A 17,650-nucleotide genomic window follows, 5' to 3' on the forward strand; every position below is an offset into this window, starting at 1 on the left:
TTTCCTCTTTCATTTTATGAATTGAAATTATTTTTTGGATTAATTTTGATATTTTTCATGAATTAAATGTTTTTGCGCATATTTTTAATTGTTTAAAAATACTTCTGACTTTTCAAAAATCATGAAATTTTTTGTCTAGGGTCCTTTGACCTTGTTTGACCTAAGATAAATCTTTTGGCCATTTATTTAGTGTTTTGAAGAGGTTTTAGGTTTTGACCAAATTAAATTGAATTTTAATGCATTTTTAATTTGATTTTTAATTGATTAATTGTGTAAAACTTATGTTGAGCCATTTTTATGGTCCTGTGATGTTTGACTATTTGTTTGGGCCTTCGTCAAGGTTGATTTGACTTTTGTTGGATTAAGATCATTGGATTTAGGGGATTAATGAAATGTACATTTAATCTCCCAAAATGAATGAATGATTTTAATTTGATAAAATTCCTCCCATGACCAATTTGTGTTTCTCTCACTCCCCTCCCCCTTCATCTTCATCCCTATTCTTTTCCATTCCTTTCATTGACCAATGAAATCTCAAATATCCTAAGGCTAATTGGTTCATCAGTGACCTTGTCTCAAATGAACCAATAAAAGTATGAATGAGATAGGTCCACCCCTTTTGATCTTTTCTTTTAGTGTGTGGTATGTTTTAGGAGTTTGGTTCATCATACCAAATCTCTAACATGCATTAACACCTAAAATTTTATTGCTCGGCCTCAGATAGTTGTAACTTCTATATAAGTCCAATTACGATTGCTTAACATAGAGTTAAGTTTGACCCTAAAGGCATAGCATTCTAGTAAGTGAGATTCTAAGTCTCCCATTGTTGGTGTAAGCCCTAGAGGCCAATACTTTTGGTACTTGTATCGAATTATTTATTAATAATAAAAGGAATTTTCTTTATTATGGTTGATTAATAAAGTCTCTGGAATAGATAGTCCGTTTAATGTATTAAGTGTGACTTAATCATGAGAGCACATTAAACATAAGGACACTATTCTTAAAGTATCCGTAGTCGAGCTTTAGTGTGAAGTGGGATAACATTAAAGCATTAAGACTATTATGTTTGTAGACTGATGATCACATCTCATGGATCATGGATAAAGAGTTATCAAGTCCTAAACATAGGTATGAATATTAGGAGTAATATTTATACCGGATTGACCCGCTATGACAATACTATATAGAAAGTTATGCAAAGTGTCATAAGTTATTCTCATGGTGATAATAGTGTATACCACTCTTCGACCTAAAACCACTATGGATCCTAGATGTAGAGTCTAGTGCTTTATTGCTGATCCAACATTGTCCGTAACTGGATAACCATAAAGATAGTTGATGGGTACTCCACAAAGCATGCTGAGGGACATGAGTGTCCTAGATGGAATTTGCCCATCATGCGTAACAGGATAAATGTCTATGGGTCCAATATTGAACTGGACAAGGATGACACGGTCTATACCTTGTGTTCAATATAGACATAAGGGCAAAGGGGTAATTATACACATAATTATTATCACATGAGATTTTGTCATATCACATGACATTTTCGTGTATTGGGTAGCAGTGATGTGTTGCTAGATATCCCTCATTGTTTATTATGTTAAATACATGATTTAATATAATTGTCAACGCCACGAAAACCTATAGGGTCACACACAAAGGACAAATTGATGAGAGATAGAGTAACTAAGGAACATCGTAAGGTACGGTGTACTTAAGTAGAATACGAAATATGGTAAGGTACCAAATACTTAAGTGATTTTGGCATATTATGAGATATGGGCCAAAATACACTTAAGTGGGCTTTTTGGCTTGAAGCCCACATAAGTGGTTCTATAAATAGAACTCTTGTGCAGAAGCATTGTATGGGAATACAACACAACTAAAGAGTTGGAATTTCGTATCTCTCTTTCTCTCACTCAAAGCCTTCATTCATAACAGCTAGCACTGTGATTGAAGGAATTCGTTCGTGTGGAATGAGTAGAGACGTTGTCGTCGTTCAACGTTCGTGATCGCCCCGTGGATTTGTATCCAAGGTTTTGATCGTTACAAGAGATCTGCACCAAAGGTTTGAATCGCCACAAGAGGTAACGATTCTATCACTGATCATGCCCATTCATAAGGATCACTAAATGGAGAAATTTTTAAATTCCGCTGCGCCTTGGATGGCAATTCTCCTTCAGTGGTATCAGAGCCACTTACGAAACCATGAATCTGATAACTGTTTTTGTTCTGTATTAATATGATTAAAGACAGAATGAATCAAAGATTAAATTAAGATCGATCAAGTCATATATGTGATATATGTAATCCTGATGCAAAATATATTATATATGATATAGTGTTCCCGTTTCGTTCATTCAAACACTCAATGATTGTTTTCCTTTGAGCGATCAATGGTCGTTTGCTTCTTGATCCGACATTAGTATGGTGAAGCAATGACGTGTTATCAATCATACTGAATTAACAATCGAGATGTGTTTGACGGTCTGAAATTGATGCATCAGGGTTAGTGACGGCACAAGGGTTGTGTTGTCAGAGAGTTATGCGATTGGGGTTTGACTGCACAAGAGTTGTGCTTTCTAAACACTTTTTGGAACAGTGTTAACCGATTAACGCATATGGTTAACCGGTTAACGCAATAAGAAATAAAAATTTTGAGTTTTTCAAACAGTGTTAACCGGTTAACGCTTTTGGTTAACCGGTTAACGCAAGGCGGAAAACAGTTTTCCAAGACATTTTCAAACAGTGTTAACCGGTTAACGCATTTGGTTAACCGGTTAACGCAAGGCAGAAAAGAATTTTTTAAACAGATTTCAAATAGTGTTAACCGGTTAACGCATATGGTTAACCGGTTAACGCAAGGAAAAATTCACCCGTTCGGCTAACTCAGTGCTTTAAAAGTATCAAGTGTTGATGCGAAAAGCGACATTGATTTTAAATGAATTGTTCATTAAAATGTGGTGATCGGTCGTCGAGATTTAATTTGGTTTTAATTAATTAAAGGAATTAATAATAATAATAATAATAATAATAAAGTGTTTATTATTGTCTTGTGGTGATCGGTTATGGCCTTAGTTTTCCTTTATTCTGCTTTGGGTTTTAAAATACGACCTGCGTGTCGTGCCTCTCTCTTAATCTCCCAAATGTAACTTCTTTTCTCATCTCACTCCCTCGTATGTAAAATGAGTTTCTTTTGTAATGTAATGATATGAAGAAAGCAAAGAAGTCAGTGCCAAAGGAGGACAACCTTGAAGATCTTGCTTGGAGAAGCTTAGATCGTTGTTAGGTTAGCTTAGGTTCTCTCATTGGCTTGGGAGAACAATTGCGCTAGGGGCCATAACTGTTTCATTATGTTTGTATGTATGTTGATGCATGTGAATGTATGTTGATGCATGTGAGAGACGGTTTATATGATAAACAAGCCGGTGAGATCATAAAAATTGCAATTCCCTCAAAATAAATATTAAGTTTATGTTTTCCAAGTTTTAACACTCATCAAGACTAGTATCGAATAATGTAGGTTTCGCCTACGCGAGGTGCATGTTCTATATTAGTAAGGTGCGATGGGATAATTGTAATATCCAACTGTTAAAACAATGGGTCAAACTTAACTAAACAAATTATAATAAGATTATATATATGTTTAGAAGCAAGAGTTGGGAATGATCCATATGATGGATTGAAATAAGGAGTTATTCACCCAACTAAAATTTTCGAGAATTGTATGAGATACAATTGGAAGGAGTTCCTACCTAAATAACCTAGTTTTGTGTAATCCGTCTACGCGGACTTAGAACGAAGTGAAATATGGATCTCGACCCACTAGAAAATCTTCCAACGGGATTTTCCGAATCAAATGATGAGGGTCATTTGTTTTGACTAAAATAGTGGGAGCATGTTTAATTAAAGGCCTAATTAAATATGTCAATGATACTTATATTTTCATTAATCCTTATGTAGATAACCATGACAACAAACACCTCTAACAACATATTGCGATCAAACCTTGAGAAGGAAAAATTGTCTGGGACAAATTTTCTGGATTGGTACCGAAACATGAGGATTATCCTCAAACATGATAAAGGGAAAGGCAAGGAAGTTGCCAAACCCAAACCCACTATTGCTGCTTTGAAGCCTAGTGGAAGCATAGAAAAAGAAGGCACCTGCTTCCATTGCGGTAAGACCGCACACTGGAAGAGGAACTGCCCAAAGTACCTGGAAGATAGGAAGAATGGAGTAGAGACTCCAACTTCAGGAATTTTTGTTATTGAAATTAATTTATCTACTTATGCATCATGGGTATTAGATATTGGATGCGGTTCTCATATTTATACAAATGTGCATGGACTAAAAAGGAGTAGAGATTTGGCAAAAGGTGAAGTCGACCTACGAGTTGGCAATGGAGCAAAGGTTGCTGCCTTAGACGTAGGAACTTATGAATTGACTTTACCTAGTGGTTTAATAATTCAGTTAGAGAAATGTTATTATGTACCAGCAATTAGCAGGAATATTATTTCCGTTTCTTGTTTGGAAAAGTTCGGTTTTTCACTCATAATAAAGAACAATTGTTGTTCAATTTATTTGAATGATATATTCTATGCTACTACTCAAATGAACAATGGATTATATGTCCTTGATCTTGAAATGCCAGTTTATAACATTAATACTAAAAGGATGAAACCTAATGAGTTAAATCCAACTTACCTTTGGCATTGTCGATTAGGCCACATAAATGAGAAACGCATTTCCAAACTCCATAAAGATGGACTGTTGGACTCTTTTGATTATGAATCATATGAGACATGCAGATCTTGTTTAATTGGAAAGATGACAAAGTCTCCATTCACAGGAAAAGGTGAAAGAGCTAATGATCTTTTGGCCCTCATACATACTGATGTATGTGGACCACTGAACATACCAGCCAGAGGAGGTTTTCAGTACTTCATCACATTCACTGATGATTTCAGTAGATATGATTATGTGTATTTAATGAAACACAAATCAGAGTCCTTTGAAAAGTTCCAGGAATTCAAGAATGAAGTACAAAACCAACTAGGTAAGAATATTAAAACTCTTCGATCAGATCGAGGTGGTGAGTATTTAAGCCTAGAGTTTGATGACCATCTGAAAGAGTGTGGGATCCTATCCCAACTCACTCCTCTAGGAACACCCCAATGGAATGGTGTATCTGAGAGAAGAAATCAAACCATGTTGGACATGGTCCGATCCATGATGAGTCACGCCGATCTTCCAAACTCCTTTTGGGGACATGCGTTGTTGACAGCAGCTTACACACTTAACTGTGTTCCATCCAAAAAGGTTGAGAAGACACCATATGAGATATGGAGTGGTGAGAAACCACATATGTCTTACATGAAGATTTGGGGTTGCGAAGTTTATGTGAAACGACAAATTTCAACTAAGCTTGAGCCCAAATCTGACAGATGCTTATTTGTGGGGTATCCTAAAGAAACAAGAGGGTATTACTTCTACAATCCTTCTGAGGGCAAAGTGTTTGTCGCTCGAACTGGAGTTTTCCTAGAAAAGGATTTTATTTTCAAAGGAACCAGTGGGAGGAAAGTAGATCTTGAAGAAATTCAAGAATCACAAAGCATCGATACACCTATGGAGGAATTAGAGCAGGAAACACAAGTGGTTGTGGAAGAGCAACCTGCTCAAGTAGAACAAGACCAGCGTAGGTCAAGCAGGATACGTCACCTACCTGAGAGATATGGATATCTCATAAAAGATCAAGGTGACGTATTACTCATGGATCAAGATGAGCTTGTGACCTACCAAGAGGCCATAACTGGTCCCGAGTCTGAGAAGTGGCTAGAAGCCATAAAATCTGAAATGGATTCCATGTACACAAACCAAGTTTGGACCTTGGTAGAGCCTCCTGTAGGAGTTAATCCTATAGGATGCAAGTGGGTCTTCAAAAGGAAGACTGACATGGATGGTAAGGTACATACCTATAAGGCAAGACTGGTTGAAAAAGGATATAAACAAATTCATGGTGTCGACTATGATGAAACCTTTTCACCAGTTGCAATGCTTAAATCTGTTCGGATTTTACTTGTTATCGCTGCATATCATGATTATGAAATATGGCAGATGGATGTCAAAACTGCTTTCCTTAATGGAAATCTTCTTGAGGATGTGTGCATGACACAGCGTGAAGGATTTGACATACCAGAAGAAGCCCAAAAGATATGTAAGCTACAAAGATCAATCTATGGAATCTTCGTTTTGATGAAACGGTAAAACAATATGGATTCATCAAGAACGAAGATGAGCCTTGTGTCTACAAGAAGGTTTGTGGGAGCATGATCGTGTTCCTGGTGTTATATGTATATGACATATTACTCATTGGAAACGATGTCCCTACCCTGCAATAAGTAAAGTCTTGGTTGGGGAAATGCTTTTCTATGAAGGACCTAGGTGAAGCAGCCTATATATTAGGAATCAGAATCTATAGAGATAGATCACGAAAACTGCTTGGCCTAAGTCAGAGTACATACATAGACAAAGTGCCGAGACGCTTTAATATGAATGGTTCCAATGGTTATGTGTTTTGCTTAAATGGCGGCGCTGTGAGCTTGAAAAGTTCAAAGCAAGATACAGTTGCTGATTCTACAACTGAGGCCGAGTATATTGCTGCCTCAAGTACAGCAAAGGAAGCTGTTTGGACTAGGAAGTTCATTAGTGAACTTGGCATAGTCCCTAGCGTTGTGGGTCCCATTGGTCTCTATTGTGATAACAATGGTGCTATCGCACAAGCTAAGGAGCCTAGATCTCACCAACGATCCAAACACATACTTAGGCGTTATCATCTCATTCGAGAGATAATAGATATAGGAGATGTGAAAATATGTAAAGTACCTACACTTGACAATATTGCTGACCCACTGACAAAGCCTCTTGCGCAGCAGAAGCATGATGGCCATACTAGATCAATGCGCATAAGGGGTATGCCTGATTGGCTCTAGTGCTAGTGGGAGATTGTTGGTGTAAGCCCTAGAGGCCAATACTTTTGGTACTTGTATCGAATTATTTATTAATAATAAAAGGCATTTTCTTTATTATGGTTGATTAATAAAGTCCCTGGAATAGATAGTCCGTTTAATGTATTAAGTGTGACTTAATCATGAGAGCACATTAAACATAAGGACACTATTCTTAAAGTATCTGTAGTCGAGCTTTAGTGTGAAGTGGGATAACATTAAAGCATTAAGACTATTATGTTTGTAAATTGATGATCACATCTCATGGATCATGGATAAAGAGTTATCAAGTCTTAAACATAGGTATGAATATTAGGAGTAATATTTATACCGGATTGACCCGCTATGAGAATACTATATAGAAAGTTATGCAAAGTGTCATAATTTATTCTCATGGTGATAATAGTGTATACCACTCTTCGACCTGAAACCACTATGGATCCTAGATGTAAAGTCGAGTGCTTTATTGCTGATCCAACGTTGTCCGTAACTGGATAACCATAAAGACAGTTGATGGGTACTCCACAAAGCATGCTGAGGGACATGAGTGTCCTAGATGGAATTTGCCCATCCTGCGTAACAGGATAAATGTCTATAGGCCCAATATTGAACTGGACAAGGATGACACGATCTATACCTTGTGTTCAATATAGACATAAGGGCAAAGGGGTAATTATACACATAATTATTATCACAGGAGGTTTTGTCAGATCACATGACATTTTCGTGTCTTGGGTAGCAGTGATGTGTTACTAGATACCGCTCACTGTTTATTATGTTAAATACGTGATTTAATATAATTGCCAACGCCACGAAAACCTATAGGGTCACACACAAAGGACGAATTGATGAGAGATAGAGTAACTAAGGAACATCGTAAGGTACGATGTACTTAAGTAGAATACGAAATATGGTAAGGTACCAAATACTTAAGTGATTTTGGCATATTATGAGATATGGGCCAAAATACACTTAAGTGGGCTTTTTGGCTTGAAGCCCACACAAGTGGTTCTATAAATAGAACTCTTGTGCAGAAGCATTGTATGGGAATACAACACAACTAAAGAGTTGGAATTTCGTATCTCTCTTTCTCTCATTCAAAGCCTTCATTCATAACAGCTAGCACTGCGATTGAAGGAATCCGTTCGTGTGGACTGAGTAGAGACGTTGTCATCGTTCAACGTTCGTGATCGCCCCGTGGATTTGTATCCAAGGTTTTGATCGTTACAAGAGATCTGCACCAAAGGTTTGAATCGCCACAAGAGGTAACGATTCTATCACTGATCATGCCCATTCGTAAGGATCACTAAACGGAGAAATTTTTAAATTCCGCTGCGCCTTGGATGGCAATTCTCCTTCACCCATCTTTCATGGTATTGTGTGGAAACTTGGCCTTTTTTCCTTCCTATGGAAGATGTCTTGGTTCAAGGATTCATGCTTGTGAATAGATGGTTAAGTGTTTACTTTCAAGTCATTTAATCAATTAAAAAGCAAAACACTACTACCATTTAATTAACTTTGACTAACTCTTATTAATATTGATTTAATTTCAAGTCATTTACTTTATGCAATTTAATTTCTAGTCATTTATCATTCATTGCCATTTACATTTCATTAAACTTGTTTATGTTTATGCCATTTTCACTTTGCTCATTTGAGCCATATCTTGTGATTGTATATATTTGTTTGTGTATGTTGATTTTGTTTGTGGTCTTAGGACCTTAAAATACTTAATAAACAACAAAAACCCTCAAATATGTTTGGTGGACTGTTGATCTTGATCTGAACTTTTGGACTTAGAACTAGGCAACATTCCCTGTGCAAAAAAGACTTGGCCAATGCCAACATTCTTAGATCAAGTTATTGTGAAGTAAGCCTTCATCTGATGCAAGTCTTGGGATTCATTTGAACTCGTCTGTTACATTGTCTTGATACAAAATTTTATTTTGATCAGGTGTCTAATGCTTTATTCTGAGTTGATCAATGAGCATTTCATCTGATACATGAGAAGACAAAGAAGACTGCTAGCCATGGGATTTGCTTGCTTGGATGTGGCTATCTTTGTTTGATGCCTAGATCTTCATGGTGTCTGATATTGCCAATTTCTTGTTGATTATTGCTTGATTCAAAGTTCAAGGGAAAATGGGTTTCTATATGACATTCTTGTCTGTTGGATTGCATCCCATTGGTCAGATCTTTTCAACTCTTAACTTTTAATTTTAGGCTTAGGGTAGCCTCTTCATCTTCTCCCACATCTTTAATTTCAAAATCTCTCCCCCTTTTCAAAAACCTTCTTTGCTTGTGATTTCAAACTTAGACATTATTTCAAGTAGAAACTTTGGCCTTATGCCATTGAATTTTTAAACTTCTTTTTCTTAAATCAAACTTGTAAATAAATCTAATCACATTGACTTAAAATTTCAAAAGACAAAAAGAACTAACAACTTCATTCAAATTTTTGGCCTTTTGTGCCTTTTTTATTAACCTTTTATTAAAAGCAACTCACTCATTTTGAAATTGTTACCACGAACTACGAGGTTTTGATCCCTCATTTTTATGTTGGTACGTAGGCAGAAGTCTGATGGTCTTGTCAAACACATAAATATAATTAATAAATTCTTTTCTCATCCCCACACTCTATTTTTCTCAAACATCTTTTATACCAAATACACATACGCACATAAAAAAGGGCTCCCTAGGAGTACCTAGGACATTTTGGGTGTTAACACCTTCCCTCTGTGTAACCAACCCCCTTACCTGTAATCTCTAGCATTTTATTAGTTTTGATTTAAAAACTTCTTATCTTTGGGTTTGTTCGTACTTTTCCCTTTTCCTTTGGAAACAATAAAAGCGCGGTGGCGACTCTGGTTTTATTGAAGTTAAGCTTATCCATAGCTTGATGGTCATGAATTTACCGCTACAGTAGATATGGTGTGTTACTGTTGCTTGTTGTGTGTTCTGCCTCTTAGTCCCTCTTGCTCCTTGAGTGAGAGCTTGTGCATGTATGGAGAGGGAGTAACCCTTAGGGTAACTCACCCTCGGGTCCTGATACTCAGGGGGAGCGTGTTTGTTACAAAGGGGTTACTAATGTTCATGATCTTAGGAACAATGTCCTAACATCCTATCTAAAAGAAAACCTATTTTTTTCCTCTTAGGGTCAACGTACGAGGCTTGTTGTTTGTTGTGCTTGCCTCTGGTGTTCGTGTGAAAAACGATGTTGTATGTTTTCTTGTTGGGATATATCACTGTTTCTAACCTGTAACACCCCAAAATTTGCCCTCCTCATTCATGCATTCATTTAGCATTTCATATTGCATTTCATCATGTCAATCTTAGATCCAAGAAACTTTAAAAAAAAAATTACAAAAAAAAATAAAAAAATAAAAAAAATAATAAATAAATAAATAAAATATAATAGAAAAACTTGGACTTGGACCTCTCTCATTTGAGCCCACAAAGCCATGAAATTCAGTCTATAAATACCAAGGCTTCACTTGAGAAAAAGGAAGAGAAGCAAAATACTCTGAGGTTTCCTTGAAACAAAACCCTTGACAAAACCTGGAGAGAAACCTGACAGAGAACTCAGAGCAACCCCCAGGCAGCTCTGAAAAATTCAATCTGACTCACACACTTTCATCTCACGCAAACCCCAACATTGCCTTGCAAACCCAACTGTGCCATTTGATTTCAACCGGTCTCTCCCATCAGGTTTGCCTCATTCCCATGATTTTATGCTCTTAATTTGGATCATCTGAATGTATGAGGTATGATGGATGAATTTCATTATGTTTTTGCCCACGGGTTTAATTATGCATGAATGGGTGAAACCTATGCCTTGAATGTTTAATCACATGATTTCTGAAATGTATGCCACAGGGTTTGAGGTTTCTGAAACCATACTGTTATCCATGAAAAAAATGCTTATCGTGTTTCACTAACCCTTTTGTTGAGTTTTTGTGAGGGCTCACAGACTCTTGCAGAGATGGTTTGCGTGGTTTTCCCACTTTATTTGTGGGATACCCACTGGAGGTTCATTCCGATTACCTGTACTGACTCACCTTTCTTTGATGGCATCAGCTTGGGAGATCCCTGGGTTTCTTACTCCTTTAATTGTTGTTACTTCGGATCTTTATCCGTGTGGTACTTTTACCTCTTTTCCGCATTTTATCGCTTTCTTAGCTGGAAGACCTCGATAGGAGGCATTTGTTTTCTTTTGTTTATTTACTTTTGAGCCCCTTGTTGGCACATTTACTTTATACATGTTTGTTTTGTATGTGTTCGTATCCCTGCAGGTAGCGCGGTTCCTTCGTCAAGGACTGCCTTTTTGCCCTTGAGCATCCCAAACCCTAAAACCCAAAGCAACACGTTAACTCCTTCTACTACAGGCGAGTAAGTCTCCAAAGGTCGAGCATCCAGTAGATTGCGTAGTGACGTCGTTCGTCCAAAACCCAATCCATAACCCCATAGTTAGCCGAACTACGTTTTGCTCTGATTCTCAGGCCAGATGAGATACGTAGGCATAAGACGCGATGTCTTAGCGAGCACAATTACCCTTAACCCCTAGGTGGCCGAGCTACGAAGACTCTGATTCTCATATTCAGATGAGATACGTATGCAGTGGATGCGACATCCGCGCGAGTCATTTTCATTTAACCCCTTTTTTTAGTAAATAACACATTAGATAAACCCACACCCTTTAGACAAGAACTACAAAAGTGGATCCCGTAGAGTACTACGGATGCGTAGGGGTGCTAATACCTTCCCTTCGCATAACCGACTCCCGAACCCAAGATTTGGTTGCGAGACCCCGTCTTGTCCTTTCCTTTTTCAGGTTTACTTCAAGCGTTTCCTTTCCCTCCTTTGGGATGAATAACGCACGGTGGCGACTCTTCTGTCATTTTCTTTCGCCGGTTGTTTTTTCGCGCACTGTATTTTTCAGGTTGCGACAGCTGGCGACTCTGCTGGGGAGTGTAAGAAGTTGACCTCTTATTGGTCCATCTTCCCTAAGCGAGTCCCTCCTAGCTTGTGTGATTTCTTGTTTATTGGGTGTTCATGCTTTTGTACATTTATTTACTTACCTGCTTGCATTCATCTGCTGTATCTGTTGGATCTGTTTGTTTGTTTGTTGGGATGGGGTGTTCTATGAGAGATAAGCCCATTACCCAGGCTTGAGTGTACACACAGGTTTTAGAGTGGATAATCATGAGGCTTGCGTGGCGTGTTGCTACGTTAATTCGTTCGTGAAGAACCACACCCAGACGAGGTTTCTTTTGGATATATTATGTGTTACGGGTGTTCCGTAACGGCAGGATGTTCCTCTAGAAATCGTCGACTCTGGTGACCATTTCCCGAGAACTCAGTCGAGGCCTCTCCTTCGAGACGTGATTATGTTAGCTCTGGTGGGCGCATTCTCGCTGCTCAATCCGAGGATCCCGAGACTAGGAACTTGCTATTAGGATGTCCTGTTGAAGGGAGTCAATGGAGGTCTTTTGTCCCGTAATAATACCAAACCTTCAGTGGTAAACGTATTATTCGCGACTGAAGGGCTGAAGCTGACGAACTTTTGTTCTTAGAACCTACCAGTGAGGGGCGGGCTAAATTCAGGAAACCTTAACCTCCAACCAACCCGGTTTTCTGGAGCAGAGTTTTGGTCTTGTATTATATTCCTCAGTGAATTTCTCTCCAGGCAGTGCAACCTGACAGATGTTCAAGCGGATCCATCAATTCTGATTGACATGCCTTTGCATTGCATAACATCATCTGCATATTTGCATCCAACATCTCATGCTTATTCATTTGCAGGGTATTCCCTTTCAAAACGGGGGTGCCTTAAAACTGAACGAGCAGTGCATCGCATACCGTGCATATTAACCCTTGTCTGTTTTGCAGGTGTCACCGCAGTGTCTAATGTTTGTTCCCTGTATCAGGCAGATATTGGTCCCAAGCGAGTCCACAAGTACCCGACAAAGGAAAATCGTCCACAGCTAGCGATGGACCAAGTACAGAAAGACCTGGCTGATATGCGTGAAAGGATGGATCAGTTCATAACAATGATGACTGGTATGGCAGAAGGCCAGGAAAAGCTGAGGGAATTGGTTGAGCAACCGAGACCCGATCCGTAGGTGGAGATACCAAATGCTGAGGGAAACCCTGGTAACCCTGGGAACGCTGATAACCCTGTGAACACTGGTAACGCGGGTAACGCAAATGCTGATGGAAACCCGGGTAATGTTGGCAACACAGGGAATGTTGGAAATGGTATTGGCGGAAGGTACAATGTGAATCAAGGAATTCGGATTAACGGGCGCCCCGTTACTGAAGATTATCAGTATAATCAATTTTCTTTGCACGACGAGGCCCTCGAGACCACTCGCTGTATGGATGAGCTTGCTGAGAAGCTCAAATCTTTGGAGTCTCAAAATTCCTTAGGCTTTGATGTCACAAATCTTGGTCTGGTTCAGGGAGTAAGGATTCCTCACAAGTTCAAACCCCCTACTTTTGAGAAATACAACAGGGCTTCTTGCCCACGCACTCATCTCCAATCTTATTTGGGAAGGTTGGAAGCTCACACGGAAGATGAAAAGATGTGGATGTACTATTTTGAAGACACTCTAACTGGAGCTTCTCATGAATGGTATTCTCATTTGTCTCGTACTACCATCAAGAGCTGGAAAGACTTGGCAGAGGCTTTTGTCAAGCAATATCAATACAACTTGGACATGGCTCCAAATCAGACCTTGTTGCAAGGTATATCTCAGACTGCCAAGGAAACCTTTAGAGAGTATGCTCAGCGTTGGAGACAGATTACTGCGTCAGTCCAACCCCCTATGTCTGAAAGGGAGATGGCGGATATGTTCATGAACACTCTTCAAGGCAATTATATTGAGAGATTGGCTGCTTGCCCGTCAATCAGCTTTGCAGAGATAGTAATTGCTGGAGAAAGAATCGAGAGTCTGTTGAAGATGGGCCGAATTCAAGACAATAGTGCTTCCAACTCATCATGTCCCAAGAGACCGTTTGCTGGTAACGGTCAGCGAAGAAAAGAAGGCGAGGCAAGCGTTGTGTATGCCGGCAGAGGCAGGGGTAGAGGACGCCCTAATTATTATTAAGATCAAGTGGCCGCAGTCACTATTCCAACACCTGTTCCTCAACCGCAATATCATCCGCAACAACAACCCAGGTACAACAATCAACAACAAGGAGGTAATCCGGGTCAGCAGAGACACTATCAACAACGTCCAAGGCAGACGGATCGGGTCATCGAGCCAATCCCAATGCCTTATTCAGTATTACTTCCCAAGCTGATTGACATGAATCTGGTTACATTGAGAACTCTGGCCCCACCAATCGATCCCAATAATTTGCCTAGAGGTTATGATGTCAACGCCAGATGTGCTTTTCACTCCAACGCACCTGGCCATACTACAGATAATTGCAAGGCTCTCCATTTAAAGGTACAAGATTTAAGAGATGCCCAGGCTATCAATTTTGCTCCGGTGCCTAATGTTATCCAGAACCCGATGCCGACTCACGGCGGGCAGAGGGTTAATGTTGTTGATAGTGGGGAAACTTTGAATTTGGTTTCTGATGTGACTAAGGTGAAGACTTCACTATCGGTGGTTAAAGACCGACTTCTGAAAGGACAAATTTTCCCGGGCTGTGGGGAAGAATGCAGAAATTATCAAGCTGCCGAAAACGGATGTGACAGTTTGAGAAGGGGTATTCAGCAACTGATAGATGAAGGTTGTCTTCAGTTCGATCAGGCACGTCCAGTGAAGAATGATGCATCGACGGTGACGTTTTATTTCACTCCTGAAGAAATATATGTTCCCGAGAGACTCGCTCCGACAACAATATATTTCCCAGAAAGTACAGAACCAGCAGCGGTGAACATCGAAAGTTCAGCACCAGTTGCAATTTACTCTGACAGCCCTCAACCGACTTTGGTTTGTCCGATCACCATCACAATACCAGGACCCGTTCCGTATGAGAAAGACAGTGCTATCCCGTGGCACTATGGGGCTGATATCTACTGCCAGGGGCAGAAAGTTAACGAAGAAGACATTGACATTGGTAGCTCCGCTGTAGACAATGTTGGAGGGGTTGGTGGCTTCACTCGCAGTGGACGCCTATTTGCACCATCAACATTACGCGCGAATACTGAAGCCGAGGCAGCTGCCAAGGATAAAGGGAAACAGATGGCCGTCGAAGAGGTTACTACTGAGGAAGATCCTCCTAAGACCGCATTCGAGAAGGAAGTGGATGAGTTTATGAGGATTATCAAGAAAAGTGACTACAAGGCAGTCGACCAGCTAAATCAGACACCTTCAAAGATCTCCATTCTCTCACTATTGCTGTGCTCTGAGGCGCACAAAGCTGTCTTGTTGAAAGTACTGAATATGGCCTATGTTCCACCGGAGATAACTGTTAACCAGCTGGAGTCGGTAGTTTCCAATGTAAACGCTAGCCAGGGGCTAGGTTTCACCGATAATGACCTGACATCTGAGGGCAGGAATCACAACAAAGCCTTGCATATCACAATGGAGTGCAAAGGGGTGATGCTTTCCCATGTTTTGGTTGATACAGGCTCTTCTCTGAATGTTCTTCCAAAGAAAGCCTTAATGAAGTTGGATTGTGATGACACCATCCTGAGGCCAAGTAACTTAGTTGTGAGGGCTTTTGATGGCTCTAAGAGAGCTGTCTTTGGCGAAGTTGAGTTGCCAGTTAAGATTGGACCGCAGGTATTCAAGAGTACCTTTTATGTGATGGATATCCAGCCTGCCTATAGCTGTCTGCTAGGTCGGCCTTGGATTCATGTTGCCGGTGCTGTTACTTCTACCCTCCACCAGAAGCTCAAATATGAACTAGAAGGTCAGGTCGTCACCGTCTGTGGTGAAGAGGATATTTTTGTTAGCCACCTGTCTACATTTAAGTATGTAGAGATGGACGGCGAGATGCACGAGATGCTGTGTCAGGGCTTCGAAGCCATAAACATCAATGAGGTCGCGCCCGAAGCTGTCTTTTCACCTGAGTTTGAGAAGGTCGAGACTTCTATCTCTTCATACAAGCAAGTTGTCGAAGTGGTTAAAGCTGGTAATGCCCAAGGCTGGGGCAAATTTGTGGAGCCAGTCATCAAAGAAGACAAGTTTGGATTGGGGTATGCTCTGGGATCTCAGAAGAATGAAACTGGTACTCTCTCCAGCGGGGGTTTGGTTTCTCCCCACATCGTCAATGTTGCGGATGAAGACAAGGCTGACAGTGACTGTGACTTAGATAGCTGGATTCGCCCGTGTGTCCCGGGAGAAAAGCTCGACAATTGGTCGTCTAAAAAAACCGTTCGGGTTACTCTACTGAAAGAGTGACTTTTATTGTTTTCCTTTATTACATGCATAATAAAGTCTTACACTTTGCCCAAGGTGTAACGGCTCATTTGTAGGGCCATCCATTTAGTTACATTTCGCAATTATTTTTATCATCAATAAAGGACGGCTTTTGCAAACAATTTTGTGTTCTCTTTCTTTCAGTTTTTTTCTACTTTTACAAAAAAAAATGGCAATGTTTCTTTTTTCGTTTTTTCTTTCTTTCCAAAAAAAAAAATCTCTCATTCTAAGGTAAAGCATGATCCTCCATCATGCAGAGTTGATCACCCGGATCTCACTACTAACGACACTGATATGGCCAAGTATGACTTCGACAATCCTATCTATTAAGCCGAAGAAGGGGTTGAGGAAGATTGTGAATTGCCTGAAGGGTTAGCCAGATTGTTGAAACAGGAGGACCGAGCTATTACACCTTATCAGGAGGTGATTGAGACCGTCAACATCGGTACCGCAGACGACAAGAAAGAGATCAAGATCGGGGCAAGTCTACAGGCCGAGAGGAAAGACCGTTGATCATGTACTTGACTGTGTTAGAAAGGTCAATGGGTTGTGTGCTCGGTCAGCATGACGAGTCAGGTCGAAAAGAGCATGCAATATACTACCTTAGCAAAAGTTTACCGACTGTGAACAAAGATACTTATTGCTCGAGAAAACATGTCGCGCTTTGGCATGGGCTGCTCGCCGACTAAGACAGTATATGTTGACTCACACGACTCTATTGATATCAAAAATGGATCCATTCAAGTATATTTTTGAAAAGCCAGCACTTACCGGAAAGGTTACTAGGTGACAAATGATACTGACAGAGTATGACATCCAATACACTTCACAAAAAGCCATCAAGGGAAGTGTCTTGTCAGACTATCTTGCAGAGCAACCGATTGATGATTACCAACCTATGAGGTTTGACTTTCCTGATGAGGACATCATGTTTCTCAAATCGAAAGATTGAGAGGAACCACTCCCGGAGGAGGGGCCTGACCCTGAATCCAAATGGGTTATGATGTTTGATGGGGAGGTCCACGTCAATGGTCGCGGAGTTGGTATGGTGTTGATCACATCGGAAGGGGGTTCATATGCCATTTGGTGCCAGAATAACTTTTCCCTGCCCCAACAATGAAGCCGAATACGAAGCTTGTATCCTAAGACTTGAGGAAGCCGTCAATATACAGATTAAAACCCTGGATGTATACGGGGATTCAGCTTTGGTCATCAATCAAACCAACGGGAAATGGTATACACCTCAGCCTCATCTGGCTC

The sequence above is a fragment of the Lathyrus oleraceus genome, chromosome 7, assembly GCF_024323335.1.
Source record: "Lathyrus oleraceus cultivar Zhongwan6 chromosome 7, CAAS_Psat_ZW6_1.0, whole genome shotgun sequence".
Lineage (NCBI taxonomy): Eukaryota > Viridiplantae > Streptophyta > Magnoliopsida > Fabales > Fabaceae > Lathyrus > Lathyrus oleraceus.